Source organism: Pelecanus crispus, chromosome 1 (assembly GCF_030463565.1).
Source record: "Pelecanus crispus isolate bPelCri1 chromosome 1, bPelCri1.pri, whole genome shotgun sequence".
In the NCBI taxonomy this organism is placed as follows: domain Eukaryota; kingdom Metazoa; phylum Chordata; class Aves; order Pelecaniformes; family Pelecanidae; genus Pelecanus; species Pelecanus crispus.
Genome location: NC_134643.1, coordinates 227,414,663 through 227,437,367, shown reverse-complemented (window position 1 = coordinate 227,437,367; position 22,705 = coordinate 227,414,663). Strand labels below are relative to the sequence as shown.

The 22,705-nt window shown below is 48.9% G+C and overlaps 2 pseudogenes; both read right to left on the bottom strand.

Moving 5' to 3' along the window:
* Positions 1-8,928: 8,928 nt before the first annotated feature.
* LOC142596194 (olfactory receptor 52B2-like) lies at positions 8,929-9,809 on the bottom strand (annotated as a pseudogene).
* Positions 9,810-16,303: 6,494 nt separating this feature from the next.
* Positions 16,304-17,189, bottom strand: LOC142597161 (olfactory receptor 51L1-like; annotated as a pseudogene).
* Between the last annotated feature and the right edge of the window lie 5,516 nt (positions 17,190-22,705).

The following is a 22,705-nucleotide window of genomic DNA, read 5'->3' as shown; positions in this document are numbered from 1 at the left end:
TAGTCATCAACAGAAAACTAATATCTTGCTCCTGAAACTTTTTCCAATTACTCTAGGAGTTTGGAGCACACTCTGTTATTTGTGCATGGTGGGACCTGAAGTGACATACACAGCCTGTCCTCCCTTATTCAGATTTAGACCCTGATATTCAGTGAAGCTAGCGTGAATCTGGAGAAACTCTGTTAAAGGCAACGGTCCCATTTCTATTTCACAATAATATACTGAGGTTGATGACTGATCTCATCTCAGCCTCAAGTATTGTGACGCCCATCTACAAGAAGGGCCGGAAGGAGGACCCGGGGAACTACAGGCCTGTCAGCCTGACCTCGGTGCCGGGAAAGATTATGGAGCCATTCATATTGAGTGAACTCAACAGGCAAGTGCAGGTCAACCAGGAGATCAGGCCCAGCCAGCATGGGTTCATGAAAGGCAGGTCCTGCTTGACCAACCTGATCTCCTTTTATGACCTGGTGACCCGCCTGGGGGATGAGGGAAAGGCTGTGGATGTCATTTACCTGGACTTTAGCAAAGCTTTTGACACTGTCTCCCACAGCATTCTCCTTGGGAAGCTGGCAGCTCATGGCTTGGATGGGCGTAGTCTTCGCTGGGTAAAAAACTGGTTGGATGGCCGAGCCCAGAGAGTTGTGGTGAATGGAATTAAGTCCAGTTGGCAGCCGGTCACGAGCGGTGTTCCCCAGGGCTCTGTTTTGGGGCCAGTCTTGTTTAATATCTTTATCGATGATCTGGATGAGGGGATTGAATGAACCCTCAGTAAGTCTGCAGATGACACCAAGCTGGGTGGGAGTGTCGATCTGCTGGAGGGTAGGATGGCCCTGCAGAGGGACCTGGACAGGCTGGACCGATGGGCCGAGGCCAACTGTAGGAGATTCAACAAGGCCAAGTGCCGGGTCCTGCACTTGGGTCACAACAACCCCATGCAGCGCTGCAGGCTTGGGGAAGAGTGGCTGGGAAGCTGCCTGGCTGAAAAGGACCTGGGGGTGTTGGTCAACAGCGGCTGAACATGAGCCAGCAGTGTGCCCAGGTGGCCAAGGCGGCCAACAGCATCCTGGCTTGTGTCAGGAATAGTGTGGCCAGCAGGAGCAGGGCAGGGATCGTCCCCCCCCCGGTACTCGGCACCAGGGAGGCTGCACCTGGAATGCTGTGTCCAGTTTTGGGCCCCTCAATACAAGAAAGACATTGAGGTGCTGGAGCGTGTCCAGAGAAGGGCAGCGGAGCTGGGGAAGGGTCTGGAGCACAGGGCTGGTGGGGAGCGGCTGAGGGAGCTGGGGGTGTTCAGCCTGGAGAAGAGGAGGCTGAGGGGAGACCTGATCGCTCTCTACAACTACCTGGCAGGAGGGGGCAGGGAGGGGGGTGTTGGTCTCTTCTCCCAAGGAACAAGCGATAGGATGAGAGGAAATGGGCTCAAGCTGTGCCAGGGGAGGTTTAGGTTGGAAATTAGGAAAAATTTCTTTACGGAAAGGGTGGTCAAGCATTGGACCAGGCTGCCCAGAGAGGTGGGGGAGTCCCCATCCCTGGAGGGGTTCAAAAAACGGGCAGAGGTGGCACTCTGGGACATGGTTCAGTCTGGTCTACCCTTGATTGGTTTAGTGTGGGCTTGGTAGTGTAGGTTAATGGTTGGACTGGATGATCTTAAAGGTCTTTTCCAACCTAAACGATTCTATGATTCTATGATTACTAAAGCAATTTTACCTCATTGCTGCTGTTCAGATACCATGGGGAGGCAGGAAAGAGCAGAAGCCTGGAAAAAGGTAGAAAGAAAAAAAAAAAATCTTTAAAAATGGAAAAAAAGGAGGTCTGAACACCCCAGTAGTGGCTGGTAGGAAAGTACACGAAGGGGGCTGGCACAGGCAAAATCTGTAGAGGCAAACTGCAGGGACCGTCCCAGCGCAGCTTTGGCCAGAGGGGCTGGTCTGGTCGTGGTCACCGTCTTTGGAGTCATGCACAGTTTAAAACCCTGGAGGTGTCTGGGCTGCGCTGCTCGCCCCTGGGACAGGGCACAGGTCCTTGTACCACCAAGCTTCGTGATGCTCCCCCAGAAAAACCCCAGCTGCCAGCAATTCACCAGTTAGGGATTCCCTGCAATGTTCATACTCTTGCGTATAGACTCTAAGGAAAATTTAGTCACAATCCCTAGAAAATTTATACACAAATTAATGATCAAATAATGTTTTTTGGCAAATAATGAGACAAGCAGAAACTTTTATGAATTTGTCAAATACTAATAATATAAATCAGATCGTTTCTCTTCTGTGGAAGGGTAGCAAAGTTTGTACATAGGGGAAAAGAATATATCTCTTAATTTTTGAGATGAATTAGCATGCATATTACATAATATTTTCATAAATGAGCCAGAGAATATTGCTGAGCTTGAACCATTATGAGGAAGCTTCAAATCCCATTTCTTGTGCTACTGCAAAGAAAGATGAAGCGAGAATCTGAATGAGCATCCTGGACCTTATATTAGCCTGGGTAACAGAGTAAAGAAAATCTTTATTAAATCCACAGCTTCTCCAGAAGCACAGAAAAAAAGAAAGATTAGTGCCCAGGGTAATTTTGAAAAAATTGAAGGAATGGTCTGAAAAGACCCCACAAATAGAATAAAATTCACATTCAGGATGGGAGAAACGTGGGTAGATAGCGGACAAGACTGGAGAGGTTATGGCGGTGTTTATAAACTGAAGAGCGTTCACGGTGGTGTGATACTGAGAGGACGGACATCGCGCTGGGATGCATCCAGAGCAACGTCGCCTGTGAGACAGCTCCAATTGCTGTCATCTGATCACTGGCCGATTTGGCCTCCTGAGCCTTTCCATTTTTACTTTCTCATGGATTATAAAATAAACTCAACTCTGAGTATTTAGATTTCAACTCCACTTCAGGTGTAAACTGTATGATTTGGTGAAAAATACAGCAGCCGGCTGTATTAATTTTGTGAGTGCTGCTAGAAATGCTAGGTGTTCAATGAATGGTTGTCTATGTGTCTGTCTCTCTGGGAAGGATGGATATCACACTTCTGACAAAAAGGCTTTCAAAACTGACTGATGATCAAGCCTGGCAGGAGACTTTTTTTTTTTGTTGTTCCGTGGTGGGAAATTCCAGAAAAGAAAAAAAAAAAAAAAATCACTTTATGTAACAGAGGGACTCCCAGCTGAAGTGGGGGAGGTATTTCCATGAGAGGGTTGCTAGCTGTGACTTATGCTGATCACAGCTCCTGGCGAGGAGGCTGTAGGTGGGCATCAAAGGTATTTGGGATGGCTGAGATAGTAGGATTGCATATAGAAGTGGTTGTGAGCTGATAATCTTACTGAAATCAGAATGGTTCGAGGATTATGTGAGGTTGCTTAGAAAGTAGATCCCACAGAGTTCAAATATACAGCTGAGCCATAACAGTCAGTTGTTATTATTAACGATAATTAGCACAAATAAAAACAGTGCTTGAGGACGTAGTGTGCTGTTGCCACAGATGGCCTTGCATCTGAATAGAAGTGTGCCACAGATTTTGTTTTAAATTTCATTTTAATTGGTGCTTTTGTTCTAGATGAGGACTGTCTGGCTAGAAAGGAGCTCTGTGGAAAAGGGCCTGGGGTGCTGGTGGGTACAAGTTACCCCGACATCACCAGGAGACATGAAGGTGGACACTGCTGGGTCTTTGGGGGTGCTGGGGAACGCAGGCTGTGCAGGGCAGTGGTTCCCTCCCAGTTCAGCACTGGTGAGACCATGTCTGGGCACTGGGTCCAGTCTGGGTCTTCCAGTAGAGCAGACAGTGACAGGCTGGAGATGTGGGAGCCCAGGCTGTGTGGGTTTTACTACCAAGCCATCTACTGTGACTCATACCTCAACTAGACATATTTCATCCACACCTTCTCCACCATCAAATCTGCTGTGCTCATGGCTGTAGCTTTTGACTTCTTTGCGATGATCTGCAGCCCCTGAGGCATACACCCCTCCTGACAAACTCCCTGGTCACCAAGACTGGTATGGGGTTGACCATCCAGGCAGTACTTCTGGTGTTCCCAGCCTCCTTTCTCCTGAAGATGCTGCAATATCACTGGGTAAATGGTCTCTCACACTCTTTCCTGTCTACACCAGGATATCATCGGTGTGGCACAGTCACATTTATGTGACATTTATGAGAGAGCAGCATTTATGGCTTAAGTGTTTGCTCTTTCTTCAATGGCTTCACACTCACTGTTGCTTGTTCTGTTGTACATCATGATCCTTGAGACTACCTTGAGTATTCCATCCAAGGAGGAGTGGTCCAGGGCCTTGAACACTTGCATCTCCCATATCTGTGCTGTCCTAATCTTCCACATCCCAGTGATTTGTCTGTCTAAGTTCACAAGTTTGGGGAAAAATGCTTCTCCTATTGTTCACATCCTCATGGCCAACATCTGCTTGCTGGTCCCACCATGATGAACCAGACTGTGTACAGTGTGAAAACCAAACAGATACGTACCACCAGAAAGCTGCAAGAAGCCAGATGTGACTCCACAGTCACAGTGTGAGCTGCACCGGAGCTGAGGGGTCTGACTGTGATTGCACAGGTGGGTGGGTAAAGCCTTGCAGGTGGCAGTGGAGTCACACAGCTCAGAAAGCCAACGAGAATTAGGTTAAAAGCTTAAGAGCAAACTCATCACCCAGTGCCAACTTGAATAACTGCTAAGACTTGGGCAATAAAATTCCAGTTGAAAGGTGGTGCCATTGTTATGGTCAGATGTGGCTTCTCGCATTGCACGTGTAAGATGTTATTAATTAGAAGAAATGCCTGTAACTCCGAGTGATGTAACTGCATAAATAGAATCATAGAATCATAGAATCATAGAATCGTTTAGGTTGGAAAAGCCCTTTAAGATCATCCAGTCCAACCAGTAACCTACACTACCAAGTCTACTCTAAGCCAATCAAGGGTAGACTAGACTAAACCATGTCCCGAAGTGCCACATCTACCCATTTTTTGAACACAATATTTTAACCAAACATAATTTCCTCTATTGATTTTCCTCTTACAAGACTGTCTAATGGAGAACGATATTCTGTCTGCTTTCTTTGGTTAAAAAAAAAAAAAAAGAAAAAAAGAAATAAATACTTTAAATAAATTCTTTTTCATTTAAAATGTTGCAGCAGAGTACTGGATGTATCCACCAATATTATGCTAGGAGTATCAGCAATTCGTATCTGTTAATTAGGGAACACAGCCATCAGAAGGATCAGAAAGGGGTTATCAGTAAGAACAGTTATTCTCAGTGGGTACAAAGGAGAGTTAAAGATTAACCAGAAAAAGCAAATGCAGGCTATCATGAGATAGGCAGTTTTAACAACCAGGTCTGTGGGTCTGCAGCGGAGCTGACAAGGGAGGCCCTCGAGGTGGAATTCCTGCTGGATGAATCATCTCAGACAGGTGGGACAAGCTGTGAGACACACCATGAGGATGGGTTTGCCATAGGTCTACCCGCGGTTTCATGTGCAAAGGTAAAGGTGTATGTCTGCGCCACCAGCCCGGTGTTTCCAGGGGGTGCCAAACCCTGCTACCTGTGCACAGGATGGACTGTCAGCCCACAGACAGAGAGAACTGGGGAATCTTCCTTCCTCAGTAACGCATACATTACTAATCCATGAATTTATCATGTATTTCTATTTCCATGTAAACAAACAAACAGGGTTTGGAGCAGGGAGGCGTTAATTTTGCTGCCTGGCACTGAAATGTCCCATTTCGCCAGCATTTTATACCCATTACACTACGGTGTGTGTTCACCAAGTTTTGCTTCCAGACACCTTCCTGAGCAAAGGCTCTGCGCTTGCCTTCTCCTGGCCTGCGCCATGGGAAGGCTGAACCACACTTCACACTGTTTTTTCCTCAAGACCCTGGGAGGACGAGCTGATGCACAGTTTTGTGGGACAGAGATAGTAATAAGGACAAGACATACATGGTCAAGACCCATCCCTAAAGGGCTTGGTGGTCTACTAATTTCATGCCTTCAAGGCAAGGAGAAATTCCTTGGGCCCTGGTTGCTCAGGGACGCTTCTTTCTGGTCATGTTGGACACTGAAGGCAGAGGTGGATTGACACACGGAGGTGTCTGGCTGATCCTCACGGATTTATGAATTTCAGGGATTTGTTTTATCACCCTGAGTTCCCTGCTGTGATCTAGTCCTACTCAACACATGGCCCTGCCTTATGTGACCAATCCTGCTTGTCCTAGGACCGACTGGGGAGTTTCTTGTGTCTGCTTCTGTTGGGGATGGTGAAATGAAGGATTTTCTGGTCCACAAGTGGGATAGACTTCCAGACTGAAGTGAGACCTTGCCCCAGCTCTTCCCCATCCCAGCAGAGCTTCAGAAATGTCTCTGGGAAATCTGGGATGCCCAGGGATAATTGGTGGTCTCAAGTGTGGGCTTTCCACCTTCCCCTCTCAACACACTCTGCTCCAGCTGCTTCTCCTGGCCCTGTGATCTGCTGCTGCACCTTCTCCTTTCCATCTACCCAGCCCCAGGCTACACCACCTCCAGAAAATTGCCAGAGCTTCCCTCTTTCCTCAGAAGACCTCTGTCACCTGCAGACATGGAGTGAGGCCGGACGATGCTCAGTAACTCTCCCAGCTCCTCTCCTGGGAGAGTTACTGTGCCTTCCTGGCACCGGACCTCCCACAGCTTTTCTGGCTCCAGCAGTGGAAATAGAATGAGATGGAAGTGAGGATGTCACAGGACCATCAGGGAGAAGAGGAGGGAACTGGTCTTAAACACCACCCCCTCTTGCCAGGCACTAATACTCTGATCCTGTGTCCCAGGAGATAAGGGCTGAGTTGTGAGATCTCAACCTCCCATGATGGCAGGTAGCCCAGCTCCTTGTCCTGCCCCTGCTGCTCCCCTTCCCTTATTTCCTCCATATTAGGGGACGGATGAATTTTCTCCAAGTGCTGCAGCAGAAGGTTCAGCCTGGTTGCTGGTGGAACAGCTCTCTCTTACAAGGGTGCTGGAGAGGAAAGCTCAGCAAATGTCTGGTTTGTTCCTACCTCTTTCATGAAGACATTTCCAATGACTTTGCAATGAATCACTGTAATTCTCTGCCTCAACTCCCACCCTGCAAACAGAGGAATTTATACTGTTTTTTGCCTTTTTTGCCTGTTGGACAATGTCTCTGCTCGGCAATATTGAAATCGAATCAGAAACCAACAGGGACTGATGGGACCTGCTGAGCAGGAAAGCAAGTGTTCTCTCTGGCACGAGCCTGCACTCGGTCGTGTGTGAGCAATCCTTGTCCCTGGGCAGCATTAGGGTCCTGGGATTTGGGACAGGCAAGGAGCACATCCCAGCTGCAACGCCCCTGGCTGGCTCTGGCAGCTCCCTGCAGCAATGGAGCGGTGGGCTGACCGCGTGGGTCATCCTGCAAGTAGAAATGTGTACGCATTGCATGGCAGCAAAACCCCCAAGATCTTTTAAAACTCTTAAACACCAACCATCTGCAGCTGCAGATCTGAGAAAGTTCCCGTATTTATTGTTTTAACATCTTCTTTTGAGGCTCCTGGAGGGAATATATTTCATCATTTGCATATAGTAAATCTTTACCATCTGGCTTTTTCCTCAAGGCAAACATTTCCTGAACATTTCCACCCTGGCTGACAGTTTCTCTGTCCATACAGTGACTGAGTAATTTCTTATTTCTCTTTCTTCAGTGATTGCTTAGAAAGCCTCTCTCTTAAAGACCTTTCTCCTGGTCATGGATTTTTCTGTGTTTTGGGACATGTATAATTTCCCACTCTTCCTACATTAGTATTCATACTAATCCCTATCAGCTTCCCCTTTCTTCCAGTTTTCCTATTTTTTACAGCTGATTTACTGTCCTGTATAAATCAAAGAAAGCAAAGTGTATGTGTCTGTGTCTGTCTGTCAGCTCCCACGTAAGCTCTTAATTTTCTGCTTATTTTCTATGAAGTCTGACAGAGCCAGAATGATCATGGGGATGTCAAGAACCTCCAGGTTTAATGAGAACAGTCAGGTGTCTGGAGAAGGGAGATCCTGCCCGTGACAGGCAGGAGGGAAGGGTCTGGAGGGGCAGCTCAACCCACTGCTTGGCATCGGGAGCTACGCGGGATGCAGAGCAGGGGAGGACAGACATCGATGCTCCCATCATGCAGGGAGTGATGTGCTCACCTGCACAGCCTTGAATGTGGCTCTTGGGAAGATGCAGAGCCTTGAGCCATAAACAATTTTATAATAAGTCACCCCATTTATTAAAACTTCTGGTTTTGGTTTCTTGAAAAAAGATCTCATTTGGGGGCAGATTTTCGATTATTACAAGTTACCAAAAAATTTGGTGGTGCAAAGGGAGCAGTGCTGACTTTTGGCAGTAGGAAGGGCCAGTAAAATTTAAAGCATTAATTATGTTTATCTAGCTTGCACTGAAGAGGTCAGAGAAACTTGGACAGTAATTCCTGCATTTAGTCCAACATAAGACATTCTTCTCAGCTTATACCTAGGAAAACATTTATGATGTTTTCTGAAAACTTTGAGATACAAGATATAGAAACATGCACCCAATGGGGAGCTAGACATGGCAGAGCCCAAGCAGAAAACATGCATCTGATCACACGTAGGTCGAACCAAACCCATGAATAAAGCTCTGATGGTAATGGGATAACACAAGATTGCATCAGCCCAAATTCTGGTCTATGGTTCCTACTAATTTCTCCTTTTTCATTAGTGATGCAATTTAGTCTGAGGAAACATCTAGCAGGAAATCTGATCAGCAGTGATGTTGGGCTGAGTTTAAATCTGTAGGAAACCAGGTTATTTCACATGCATACACTCTGCTGCTTCAGTCCAGACCATTTCTCCATGCTTTCCTTTCAAAGGAACAGCATCCCTGTCAGCTCACTTGCCTAGTCCTGAGGAGTACCTGGGACGCCTTTTCTCAAATGAGTTTGTTTTTCGTAGTGTAGACGATGGGGTTTAGCATGGGTGGCAGGAGCACATAGAGATTGGCCAACAGGATGTGGACATGGTGGGGGATGAGTGAAAAATGAGAAAAACGCTGGTGTGTAGAACATTAATATAATGCAGGCATGAGAGCTGCAGGTTCCAACTGCCTTGAGCTGGGCATCCTTGGATAAGAGCCTGAAAACAGCCCAGAGAATGAGGATGTACGATACCCCAATAAGCACAATGTCCAATCCTGGGGACAGAAGGGTGGCAGCAAAGCCATACCAGATGTTAATGGAGATGTCGGCAGAGGCCAGCCGGGTGATGCCCATGTGCTCACAGTAGGTGTGCGGCGTGACGTTGTGTCTGCAGTATGGCAGCCTCTGAAGGAGAAATGCTGTTGCGAACATCACACAAAAGCTCCTGGCTATGGCAGACAGCCCTGTCTTGGCTATCACCGAGCGTGTGAACACTGTGGCATGTCGCAGGGGGTTGCAGATGGCCATGTACCGGTCAAACGCCATGGCCAGCAAGAATGGTTGACTCTGCAATGAAGCTCACGTGTGGAGAACATCTGGGTAAGGCAGGCGTGGAAAGACATCTCCTTGGAAAGAATATGCTCAGGGCTTTGGACACTGTGGAGGAGGATAATATGAGAGTTGCCACCGCTAACATGGCCAGGAAGAGGTACATTGGCTTGTGGAGGCTTCACTCTGTCACAATGACAAATCAGAGGATGAAGTTGCCAAGGAGTGCTGCAACGTGCATCAGGCAGAATGGGATGGAGAGCCAGGTGTGAAGGTCCCCCAGGCCTGCCATGCCCAGCAGAAGGACGGAGGCAGGCTGCAAGCTGGTTTGATTGAGAGATGCCATGGTGGGATGAGATCTGAATTTGTTTGGGCTCCCTTCTCTGTAACTGAAAACAGTGGAAGAGGTGGGGACCACAGTTCATAATACAGAAAACCCCACCTGAATTTCCCTAGAACACTTTATTTCTCTGGATCCCAAAGTGTTTTAAAAAATCCCTCCCCCACGCATCGAGGAAGCATGCTTGAGATACTGACTCCAAATCAAGTAATAAATTAAATTAAAAAGTGTATTTTGTAGACTCAGATATTGAAATCCAGCAAAGGGATTTACCAAAGTTCACAGGCTTGGCAAAGGACCCAGGAATCCAGCCCCTCCAGCTCCAATTGCTGTTGCTTATTGTACGTTCATTCTGTAGCACCCAAAAGCATATGAAGCAGGAGACAAGTTGGGACTGACTGGCACTGATTTTATGCAACATCCTATTTCTTTCAGTACCCACCTCACCTCTCTCCTCACTCATTCACACCACATTTTGCATGACAGCTAACTGGGATCCCTGCAAGGCAGGGAAGGCTCGAACAGCATCCAGGGCAACAAGGCTGTTTACTGATGGCTGCACTGCATCAATATGAAAGGAAGATCCACAGACCTGTGCAGAACAAAGCAGAGTGGGAGATCAGCACCCTGCAGAGTACGCGATCTCAGGGAACGACTGTGTGCTAGGGAGGCAGAACAGCTGCTGAATTTTAAAGCAAACTCAGAAGCAAAAGGTCTAAGGCAGAGCATGGCTGTTGATAGGAAAGCTGTGCAATCCTGGCACAGAGTTTGCACAGAGGAGCTCAGGATCCTCAGTGTTTGCTCGTGTCAGAGCCCAAGGATTGCCCCACTGCATAATGGGGTGTGGGGGCATTTGCACTGCAGCTGGGTGAAATACAACCCAGCAGTGCTGCCCTAGTGCAATCTGCCCCGCACTGTGTCACATCTTCCTATTCTGGTCTCAGCTGGCCACATCTGCCACCAGATGTGCACCGAAAAAGCCCAAATCCTCCAGTGACCCAACATGCACAGGGTCTGTGCGCGCAGAGTCCTCTCTGGGCATGCCAGGGACTGCTGCAGCTTTTCTCTTTGGTGCTACCTTGGGACTTTTGTCTGTGCTTCCCCTTCCTCTGCAAGTTGCTCAGCCCTATCCAGAAGGTAATTTGCAGTATTTCCAGCAAAATAACAAAGCCACCCATGAGGGCAGCATCAGCCAAACTAGTCGAGATGTGAAGAAGAGCTATGAACCCTTCACAGACAATGGGTGGTCAGGGCTAGGTCTCCAGGTGCTTTGACTGGCGATAACCTGTCTGGTGATGACAGCGGAAACCTTTGCTGATAATCTTCTGCTTCTTTGACTGCACATCCCAGTCCTCTTACTGGGAATTATACATGAAAGGCAGCATGAGGTCATCAGGTAGACATCAGCTTTTCAGAGCCAGGCTGTGATCTCCTGCATGAAATGTTGATTCAGGTGGAGCCTGGGAAACTCTCCCGCAAGGAGCCGATGCAGGTAGCACGCCCTTCAGGTCAGGGAAGGACCCTGGAACAAAAGTAGCAGCATTTGCATGACAAACCCGGCCTGGAAAATGGTGTTTCTTATCTCAGAGCCTAAAGCTACAGATTGGAGTGGCCCCGGGGGGTTTCTCCCAGCTGCAGAATTTTAGTTCAAATCAGGCACCTCAGCCACAGAAACCTGACAAATGACAGCTACTGCAAATAACTCACCAGCTCCCCTTACAGCCAAGAATGAGGATACCTGCCTCTGAACCTGAGGGGATACCTGCAGAGAGGGGCAGGGAGGTGATCATACTTATACACCCCCCCGAGTCCCCATAGGGCTGACATGCGGCTGGGAGCGGCAGAGCTCCGGTCTGTGCTGCTTGGACAAATGTGGTGGAAAGTTGTATGAAGTAAATGGGGTTTTGAGTGGAACCCCTTTAATGCGAGCTGCCTGGCAAGGCGTTACCTTCCATTGCCTGCGCAGATTGTGGCATGGGACGGAGTGCACCAAGCCTTCGGAGTGCTGTATCATCTTTACAGCGGGTTTGGGATGAGGTGGGATGACTGAAGACACACGGATGAGTGATGCTGACCTCCTCCAGCCAACCTTACCGAGATGACGCAGGATCTGCTGCGATCGCTGCCTCTAGCCTTGCTCTGCCTGCCTCTGTGGGTGTTCAAGCACTGCTGCTTCAAGCACCGGGGTGATTAATACAGTAAATGTGTCTGCTCTCTGCAGCAGGCTTTCATTGCCATTCCTGGTCTGAATGCTCAGCGTTGGCTGGTACTCTGTGAAGGCTCTCTTTGGGGGCATAAAAAGGAAATCCAATATTAGCAAAGAGTGGGAATGGTCAACAAGTGGGTGAGCACAAAGAGGTTGTGGGGGAACGGAAACTAATAAAAGATGAAGAAAGTCAAACTCGGGTACCTTAAATTAAGCACTAAATCTAAATTCAGTTGCTGAAATAAAACCAGACAGATTGACTTTAGCAAGATACTTTATTTTTCAGCCAGATATTTTCTTTTCCCTTTCTTCTTCCTTTCTTTCTTTTTCCTTATCTTTCCCAGGAAATGTGATCTGACGTCTTGGGAATCAACATTTCAAGATTAGATTTTCAAGCCTCCCAAACTGGGATATTTGCCAAAAGCCATTGTCACCTGCTGTTGGCATGTGCATGCCTCATGGCTGTCCAGCCCCAGCACAGATATTGTAGCACATAACCCCTGGCTCAGATTGGCTCTAGTGTAAGAATTCATGGTTTTAGTTAAATAAAGTCCTCAAGCCTCAGTGACCCACCTGGCAAATCTGTGGCATAGGCAGACTAACATTTTCTTTCCAATGCCTGAAAATCAATTTTATACTGGTAAAGTTGGAGTTATCCATGTCCCACATGTAGCTTGGGTTTCCCTCCCTGTGGGTGAGTCAGGGGCACAGAGCTCTCACGGGGTCTCAGGGTGGGGGGCTGGTCTCTCACCCTGCATGGAGGGAGCAGGACCTAGGGCAGTCCCAAAGGCATCAGGTTTTGTCATTGTCCAGCAGATTTCAGGGGTTCCTCTCTCCTGTCGCACGTTGGTGGCAAGCTGTGGCTCAGGTCTGAAAAGCAGGCATGGGTATTAAGCTCCTCAGCTTTTGGGTTTTCAACCTAAAAGTCTCAAAGTCAAAGCACGGCCACCTTTTGAATGCAGCAGCCATGTTCAGGGGCTGTGGGGGGTGTGGTGTGGTGCGGTGTGGTGTGGTGTGGTGTGGTGCAGTGTGTGGGTCTCTGTGCACATGCATTCTTTCTGTGACAGCAGCTTAATTGGGGTTCCTCCACAAGATGCCTTCAGTAAGTGACTCAGGTGAGGACCCTCTCATGGAGACTTTCCTTCTCAACTGTCTCCCTGCTTCAGAAAAAAGAGGAAAATGAGAAAAGGAAGAAGAAAAGGAGAAACAACCTTTCCATGAAGATCCTGACATGGGACAGAACCCATAGGGTGCGTCTGGCATGGGGCAACATATGTGACCCCATGGACTTGCTTTCTCATTTGTGGTCTCCAAAGCAGAGATATGCCCCCCTCCTTGTTTACATGAGGAGCTCCCCACTGTGGGCTGAGGCCACCGGGGCCTGGGGGTGGCAGGGACCAGGAACATCCCCCATCCCGCATCCCACCTCCCGCATCCCGCATCCCGCATCCTGCATCCTGCATCCTGCATCCTGCATCCCACATCCCACGTCCCGCATCGCACATCCCGCGTCCCGCGTCCTGCATCGCACATCCCGCGTCCCGCATCCCACCCCGCAGCACCCAGCAGAGGGAAGCAACGAGCCGCGCTCCGCCCGCCCGCAGCCTCCCCGGGGGTGCTTGGCCTGAGCTGTGGCAGACTCCCCCGGGGAAAGGGGAGAGGGATTTTGCAGGATCCTGGCCTCACACCTCCCTGGTGCTGCTTGTCAACGCTCTCGACTGGCGAGGCGGCGTCCGGCTCCAGCCATGTTGATGCCTCTGGGCTCCCAAGTTGCGATGGAAGGACTCTCTCTGGGGCAGCAGAGCTCAGCTCAGCCTGCACCAGCACTGGGGTGCTGCAAGGAGCTAGTCCAAGCGCCGTCTAACCCCAACACGGCAGATCCCTGGGGAAGAGTTTAAGCACAAGGCAAACATGCAGTGGTGCTCCTCAGTGCAGAAGAGCACAGGGGCTCCTCAGCCAGAGAGACCATTTTGGTGTCGAAGGATTGCTCTCCTGCGAATTTTTCTTGCTTCTTTTTGAGCTTGTAGAAACCTTTGCCATCCACAACGTGCTGCAGAGCTCTTCCCTGAGGGACAAGGTCTGAGGACAGCTCGGAGGCTGAGGACGGTGGATCTCACCCGTGAGCAGCTCTCGCCAAACAGTCCTCAGTCAAAAGTTTTCTGATTGAAAGTCTCACCAGAACAACCCCCAGCTTCAGTACTGGAAGAAGCAGAATTACTGGTCTCCAGGGTCTTTAGTTGGGGCTAGTAATTTCATTATACATAAGAAGATGCATATATGTGTCTTCATGGGTTATATAGATGTATACCAAGCTGTCTGAGCCTGGAAAGGCTGGGACAATCCACTGGACCACTTTTTAAAATATTTATAGTTCCCAGTAACAGTGCTCCCATGGACACGTTGATCTTACTTGTTACAGTGCTGGGTGCACAGTTCATAACAAACACTGGCAGAAACCACAAAAACAGTTCTTAAATTGTTTCAAAATGCCCTTCCAAGGGTAGTCAGTTTATACCGTGCCTGCACCTCTGGGTCAGCTGGAAGAGAACAGCTCCTTTTGAAACAGTGCTACCCCATCAGCTCAAGTGGGAAGAAATCAATCTTCTAAGTCTAAATGAGCCAGTCTGAGGAGGCGTTGTGCTGCAGTGCTTTATGGAAACTCCAGCATACTAATTAGTGCATGCTAATTCAGGAATGGCAGTTATTTCAGGAAAGCTGGTCTTGTAGCCTAACACAGGCAAAATGCTCCAGGTGAAACAAAATAAAACCTAGGGAGGAAAGGACTTGTGTTTTTAAGAGAAAACAGTACTTTTGGTTAATGTCTGCGAGTCCAAAAACCATAGCTTGATATAAAGGGTTCCCCTTGCAGACCTGGGGGGGCTGCTTCTATCATCAGCCCTGTTTGGGACGCCGGTCCAGCTATGTCTGTAGAGGGTAAACCTTGCCAGACCTGGCCTCCTCTGTTCCTGATTGCCCTCATCCTCCACCTCACATACAATGGACCAAGGTTGAATGTCCAGTGACCAGGCTGGTCTCCCTGGGGCCACACATGGTCCCAGGTGGCCAAAAGGACGGTCACAGAGAGCAGTACCTGCCCTGGCACCCACACCGACACCAGCACTGCTCATGTAGACATGACCAGCATGACCCAGCCCCATTCATCCTTGATGGCTGGTCAGGACAGGACACGACCCCCGCTTGGTTCACAGTCACTCTTGTGTCAGTGGTTCTCTCGAACGCTGAAGCAGACCAGAAGCCTGTCCAGATCCATGCCCAGACCGTGGGCTCCGTTTGTCCACTCTCCAGATCCAGCTTTGGGTCTTTCTGGGTTCTGGTCTCCTCCCATGCATCAGTTAGTCCAGCTTGTTGTTTGTCACCAAATCCGACACATGTACCCCTATACACAGACCGTAAGGTCACTCAGAGAAGACCCAGAAATGAGTTTAGTGAGCAGACAGGAGAGGCTGTGGTGATCAGGTGCATGGCCTGGAGAGCGCATTGACCAGCAACTTGTTTACACTCCGTCAGCTCCTTTACCAGTCCCACTCCATTTTCGCATGCTGGTTCCTTCCCAATCCACGTGGATCCCTCCTTTCCCTTTCCTTTGGCCCTTCTCCTAAACATCCCATAATACATTTTGCACATTCACACAAGTCTCTTAAATCATCCCATGTAAAGTTTTACACAAACCCCACTGAATATCTAGTACTGTCTGCTCTTCCCCAGGGGACTCATGATAATTTTCTTTCCCTCTTCTGAGCAGTTCTGCTTGAACCTCTTTCCTCCTGGCTCCTCCATCCATCCTCAATCACTGGAATCCCTGGAAGCGTTCAAAAAATGGGTAGATGTGGCACTTAGGGACATGGTTTAGTCTAGTCTACCCTTAACTGGTTTAGTGTGGACTTGGAAATGTTAGGTTAATGGTTGGACTGCATGATCTTAAAGGTCTTTTCCAACCTAAACGATTCTATGATTCTACTGACCTGAAGGTTGTAGTCTGTGTTGTCGTCTCTGTTATCTCCTGGGTTTTGAATTTGTAGGTGTGGTTTGTTATTTTTCCTGTATTTTGTCTCTCTTTATCTGTTAAAGAACCATTAACCAGATATCCTTACACACTGTGGTACTTACATTGCAGGTATCTACGTATCCTTTACCTTCCATACACCTTTTACCTTCCTTATATCCTTACTTGCCACATATCCTTACATTGGCAGAAGTTTGGCATGTTGAACTCTCCTGGCTGGTCTTCTTGGGGGTTGAACCTGGCATAAGACAGTTGGCAGTGACTGTCATATTGGCTTTATTGGCAAAAGGCAACCCTGGACTTGCGGACCCTGCTTTGGCAGAGCATCCTCAGTATCCGTCTCCGGATCGTTTCGGTTTTCACACTGTAAACGATAGGATTCAGGATGAGTGGGGCAAGGAAATGGATGTTGGCTGTGAAAACATAGGCCTGGGGGGACACATGTTTGCAAACCCAGTGCATCATGGACAGGCAGATCATGGGGATACAGAAGAGGAGGACATCACAGATATGTGAGATGCAGGTGTTGAGGGCTTTGAGACGTTCTCTCCAAGTTGCAATGTTTAGGATGGTCTTAAGAATGAGAAGATAGGACAGGAGGACAAAGAGAAAGTCCAAACCTAGCCAAAAGGCCATAGGTACTGTTAATCCTTGTATCCGAGCCTGCATGTTTGATGATGTCTGGATGCAAGCAGTAGGAATGGGAGAGCTTGCTGACTCTGGTGAAACACAGCCGGGTCAGCAAGATTGGGAATGGGAACTGGACAAGGGTGGTCCTCGTGATGATTGCCACACGTGTCTTGGTGGTCACTGAGTTGGTGAGGATGGAGGAATATCATAGGGAGTGGCAGATGACCATTTAGCGATCAAACACCATCGCCAGAACGACAGCGGATTCAGTATCTGTGAAGGAGTGAATGAAGAACATTTGGGCAAGGCAGGTGCCAAAGCTGATCTCTCTGGCCTCTTGCCACAGCGTCCTCAGCATGGTTGGAAACGTGGATGTGGACAAGCCCGGGTCAGCCACAGCTAGCATAGCAAGGAGTAGATATATGGGTGTGTGGAGACTCCGCTCTGCCCTAATGATGGAAAGGGCAGTCAAGTTCCCCAGCAGTGCCAGGAGGTATGTAGAGCAGAGAGGAACAGCAGACCACATCTGAGTGGTTTCCCGTGCTGGAAGGCCACCCAAAAAGAATGATAGGGTCCTGGTCTGGCTGCTGTTGGTCTGGAGTGGGATGAAATATGGATGCTCCATCTCATCCCTGAATAGCTGCCCTGGAATGAAACCAGTAGGGTCACAAACCATGCACAGGCAGTAAGAAATATAGTCCAGGAGCCCTTCAGTTTGAAGCCTTGGATCAGAGGCATCACCATGACCAGCAAAGTGTGCTACAGCAAAGCTTACCTGGAGCTGTACTGAAGCAGTCTAAGCATGCTCACCTCCACCTGCATGCACAATCTGACACAAAAACCGTGCACAGACAGAAAACACGTGCATGTGTTGCATGCCCAGTGTAGGCAGGACCTAGATCTGGCTCCGTGGTATAGCAGGGGAATGAACAATTTTTTTTTTTTTAAAAGTTTGTGAGTGCTTGTGTAAACGCAAATCGAGAGAGGGAAGTGACATTGCAATTATAGAGCGCTGATCTTGAATTTTGTGCTTTGCTGGGAATCTCCGGTGAAAGAAGAGGAGCTGATAATGGATCAGATGCTGGTCTGCCTGTGGAAATACAGCAACTTTCTTAGGAATAAAGACCAGTAGAGCCTGACCGTTTTAGACCAACAAAACACAGGCCATCTACAAACATGTGGAAGGAAAAAGATCTACTTAAGCTGAAGAATAGTGATCACTCACAAAGCAACATATGTAAGTTGTACATGGATAAAGCTAAGCTGGAAATTACAAGGCCATCGCACCAAAGCATGGTGTCTGGACATGTCTCTGGACATCCTCCCACTAGAAATATGGGGAGGAGAGTTGGATCTGCTTTTACAGAAAGCTTCTCTCTGTAGACGTATGCTGACAGGAAGGATGGGGACACGACTCAAGGACTGTAATCTCTAGAGTCCTCTCCCCATGGTACTTGCAGGCTTCGCTGCATGCCTAACTTTTGTCCTCACACCTGTCTTTGAGAGACCACCTACCACAGGGTATCCACCTGTAAGTCTAGAAAATTATTTGAAACAACTTAAATAACTGTAAAGCCGTTACCTTTAAAAGTACCTAGATCTATCTATTCATTCAGAAAATTGCAGAAATATTGTCGTTCTTTCCTCAACCTCGTAAGGTTTCTATTCCACGGCACCTCTCTGCCCTTCCCTGTCTCAGTGCACGGGTTTCTGGGCCAATGCAGCACCCTTGGATAACTGCAAAGACAGAAGAAGTTCCATGGACTGACCTGGCCTTGCACAAAGCTACAGACTTTAATGTGTAGGAGTTTTCTCTAGTCCTTAAGAGAAGCTTATCAAAGATCATCCCCTGCATTACACAGAGGGGAAGGAAGAGGAGTTACAGGAGAAAGTTATCTTCAGACACAAACATCTGACAGGATCTGTTAAAGCAGCCATAATTCCGAGTTCAGTCTCCACCCTGAGAGTACAGGATCTGTCAGAGGTTGTTTTTAATTGCCCTAAATTTCCGGTATGCTCCATCTCTTCCTCCAGAGGTCTGACACTGGGCTAGATGGATGTTGCATCAGTTTTGTCTGTGAAGAACCGGGGAACCTCCTTGTCTCATCCACAATTTAGGCAACAAACCAGCACACTCCCACCGCAGCATGCACTGGAGCAAGGGAGCATCATGATTTTAAGCAGGCAGAGCATGAGCGGGGACTGTGCTGGTAGGAGGGAAGAGGAGACTCCTACTCCCCCTCTTAATCCAGGGTGCATTTGTAGCACCTCAGCAGAAATGAGACCCTCCCAAATTTGAGATCAGGTCCATACTAAGCTCACACATGTCACAGCCTGTCAGGAAGAGCCCGAGCACAAAAGAAGGGTGAATCCTTTTGGTTGCTTTCCAAATGATGACGCATTTTAACCCTTACAGTTTGATGTACTCCTGAAAATGACAAATTCCACAGATGCACCCCAGGATTTCACTGAGACTGAGCGTCCTCGCAAAGCTGTGAGTGGGAAAGGGGCTGCACCCTGCTCTAGCATAAAGAGTGGTTCTCTGAATGGATGCAGGGCTGCCTATTCCCCTTCGCAGGCTGTGAAAGCTGAGACTCTGGGGGCTCTGAGAGCTCTCCCATCTCCATGCCAGCCCTCTGGAAAGGGGACAGAGCACAGCTCCTTGGGGCAACACCCACCTTGGGTAGCTGAAACAAGCTGGCTCATAGGAGGGTGACAGGGATGCTTGCAGGTGCAAGCATCATGGGCTCTGTCCACATCTGGGAGGAGTCAGGACCCAGCTGAGCCCGTGTCAGTGGCACAGTGCAATCTTCCACGACAGAGCAAGGAGCCCACTCACCTGCCTCGCTCACAACCGCCCTGAGCTTCCCACCAGCTCTGCTGCAAGGAAGCAGCCTGCTCCTGACCATCAGGGCTCGCAGCAGCAGAGGATTTATAGAAGACCCCAAGCAATCCCCCTCCCAATCCCAGGGAGAGAGCTGGCCTGGGAGCACAAGAGCTCTTGGGTTCTCAGCTCTCAGAGAAGCTGCATTAACTCCTGCAGCACCAGGTCCACCCTGGCACGCAATGCAGCTCTGCACCGCGCCATCCGTCCCTGCTGATGGCAGCAGGGGATGCACCCTGGAGACACCTTCCAGAGACGCCTTCCTCCTCCTGGCCTCCCCCTCCCTAGAGAGTCAGGCCAGGCGCAGTTTGGGTAGAGGAGCTCCTGCTCTGTGGCAGGGTGAAGGATAGACAAGTTCTCAAGGTTGTTTCTGGCCCCACTTCAGTTCTGTGGATGTGGAAGGAGACGCCACAACAGGTCCCTGGTTTCTGGAGCAGACCAGAACTATATGGCCTTGTGTCCTGTCCCCAAAAGTGGCCTTAGGCAGATGCCAAGAGAAGAATGTAAGGACAGGGCAAGCATGCTTAGTAATTCCTCAAGCACCTTCCCAGCCCTCAGCAGTTTGTGGTCTAGGGCATTCCTGAGCCAGAACCAGTTCATATATACATAATAGCTCAGGAAGGACCTTTTCTTCCACTAAAGGTTCATTTGAATTTGAAGTTTGGTAACTGCAACACACAATGGCAAGAAGATTTAGAGCCAGCACTTTGTGCTTGCTCTGAACACACTTCTTTGGAGGCTTCCTAATTCACGTATTGGAAGAGACAGTGTACACTTAATCCCTGCCACCCATCTTAGAGCCATTCAAAGGTGGCTTGTGCTGACACAACCAAAAGCAGTGTCCACAGTGTGACAGCTGCCTTCCTGACCAGAGCTGCATGCTATCTTCAGGTCCTACATCTTGGTTCTCCAAGATTTGCTGAGTTTGCCTTCCAGGAACACCTGTCTCAAGTTCTTTGGTCCCTGTGGGACCCACGTCTGCATGGTTCCACATCTGCATCTCTGCTGTCTTCCACCTTCCAGTTTTCTTCTTCACCCACTGTTTCAGAACCGCTGTCTGCCACCCTGTCCATGTCCTGCTGGCCAGCCTGGACCACCCAGACCATAAGCCTCACTGGGTATGGGGCGAAGACCAAGGAGATGAGGGCATGGGTGTTTGGCTTGCTCTGATAGAAGAAGGGCAGCCTGGAGCCCAGCACTGCTCTGGCAGGTGAGGCTGGATGAGCCTGGACTCAGCAGCCCCCCACCCTGGCTGTTCCCAAAATGCCTCCTTGAGCATCCCAGCTCCCTCCAGATGCCCTGGGTCACTCCAAGCTCCTGCGGTAACTCACCCTGCTTTTAGTCCTCCCATTGGGGAGCTTTGGGGTGCAGAGCATTGTGAGCGCCCGAGTGCAGCCACTGCAGTGGTGAGAGAGAAATGGGATTCGAGTGAGCACTGTGAGATGGTCCTCGGGGACCAGGGCACGAGCACACGCCTGGGTGACATGCTGATTTCGGCTGGACCAGAATAGATGCTCTGGGACATCCACCTCCATCCCCATCACCTCTTTGTGGCTTTTCCCTGCACAGACTTCTTGCTATGCCCTTATCATGTGACGGCAGACACTCTTGCAGAGCTGCAATTATATTTTAATTCAGAAGGTCAGCCACATGTCTAGGTATGATTTAAATCTCCTCTCAGCCCTCAGAAAGGTTCTTGTGAGAGGCAGAAGGTTCATGGGGGTCTTCCTAAATCTTGGAATGGATTTTACCCCAGCACTTGGTGCACTGATGGATGAAGTGTTTTGAAAACAACAAAATGATAAAATAAACACCCCAGGAGGATTTCATCCAAGCAGTGGAAGTGATGAGAACAAAATGTTTTAATGGCCATTGCTGGTGAGGGGGAGAAATGGAATATTTAGTGCTGAACATTGTAGCTCAAGAACATTATAGCTCATCCACATCCTCAGAGTGGATGAAGATGGTCAGATTTCAGCATCTAAAGTTATATTTATTATGATATTCTTTGGGGTTTGTCTTCCCCCACCGGTGAAACACTAATGAAGAAACATGGTGCACAGGGATACGGTGAATGCGTTTTTATTGCAAGGAGGAATTGCATTAGGGAAATGTTAACTTAAATATCTAAACCATTTTGCATTTGTGCAGTCATTTTGATGGAGGTTTGTTACCACAGCCATCAGAAACCCCTGGCTGACCGCGGGGAGTGAGCCAGGCTGGAGGCAGCAGCTGCAGAACCTCTGCTGCTGAGCACCGGGCTTGAGCTCTCTGAGGCCACACCTGGAATGCTGTGTCCAGTTTTGGGCCCCTCAATACAAGAAAGACATTGAGGTGCTGGAGCGTGTCCAGAGAAGGGCAACGGAGCTGGGGAAGGGTCTGGAGCACAGGGCTGATGGGGAGCGGCTGAGGGAGCTGTGGAGTGATTACTGGAGGTGACTTAGACACCAGATGTAGATTTACGATCACAAGAAAGGTACAGCATTGAAGAAGCTTTCTGGATGGAATGCAGCTGGATGCAAGGAATCTATCCCACAGAAGTTCCTAAGCCTGTAACCTTGGATGTCGCAACCCAGGGGAGCCTGGTGTGCTGATTCTGAGAGGAGCTGCCCAGGGGGTGGAGTGGTGTGGAGACATCACGGCCAAGCCCTGTGATAAGGGAACTCGGAGGGGCACCATGGCCCTGATAAGCTGCATAAGTGATACCCTGCGTCAGCAAACTATCATGATGTTGACAAAAATGCTGTCCTTTAGTAACTTTTACTCATTATAATGTCATTATAATACTAGAACACACTCCCATCTCAAAACCCACCCGCCTCCAAGGTAAGACCCCCCCTCACTGAGCCTGCGCTCTGAATTTTTCTGAGCCTCTACCTTTAAAACGAAGCGAGAAAGTTTTACACCAATCATAACAAAAGTATGTATGACTAGAGTCCCTCAAGCTCCACCTAATGTGTAAAATACTATAAAATTGGCCTAAGGGAGAGGGGATGTTAGGGAAGACATCACCGTATACTACTCTGACCTCTGGGATCAGTCGACAGGCTGAGCCTCTCTTCCCCCCCATCGGGACGCCTTTGGGTAAGAATCTAACACTTGGTTATACCAAGTGCCTCTGCGGGAAACTTAGAAACCTCTATAGAGTCACTTTATGT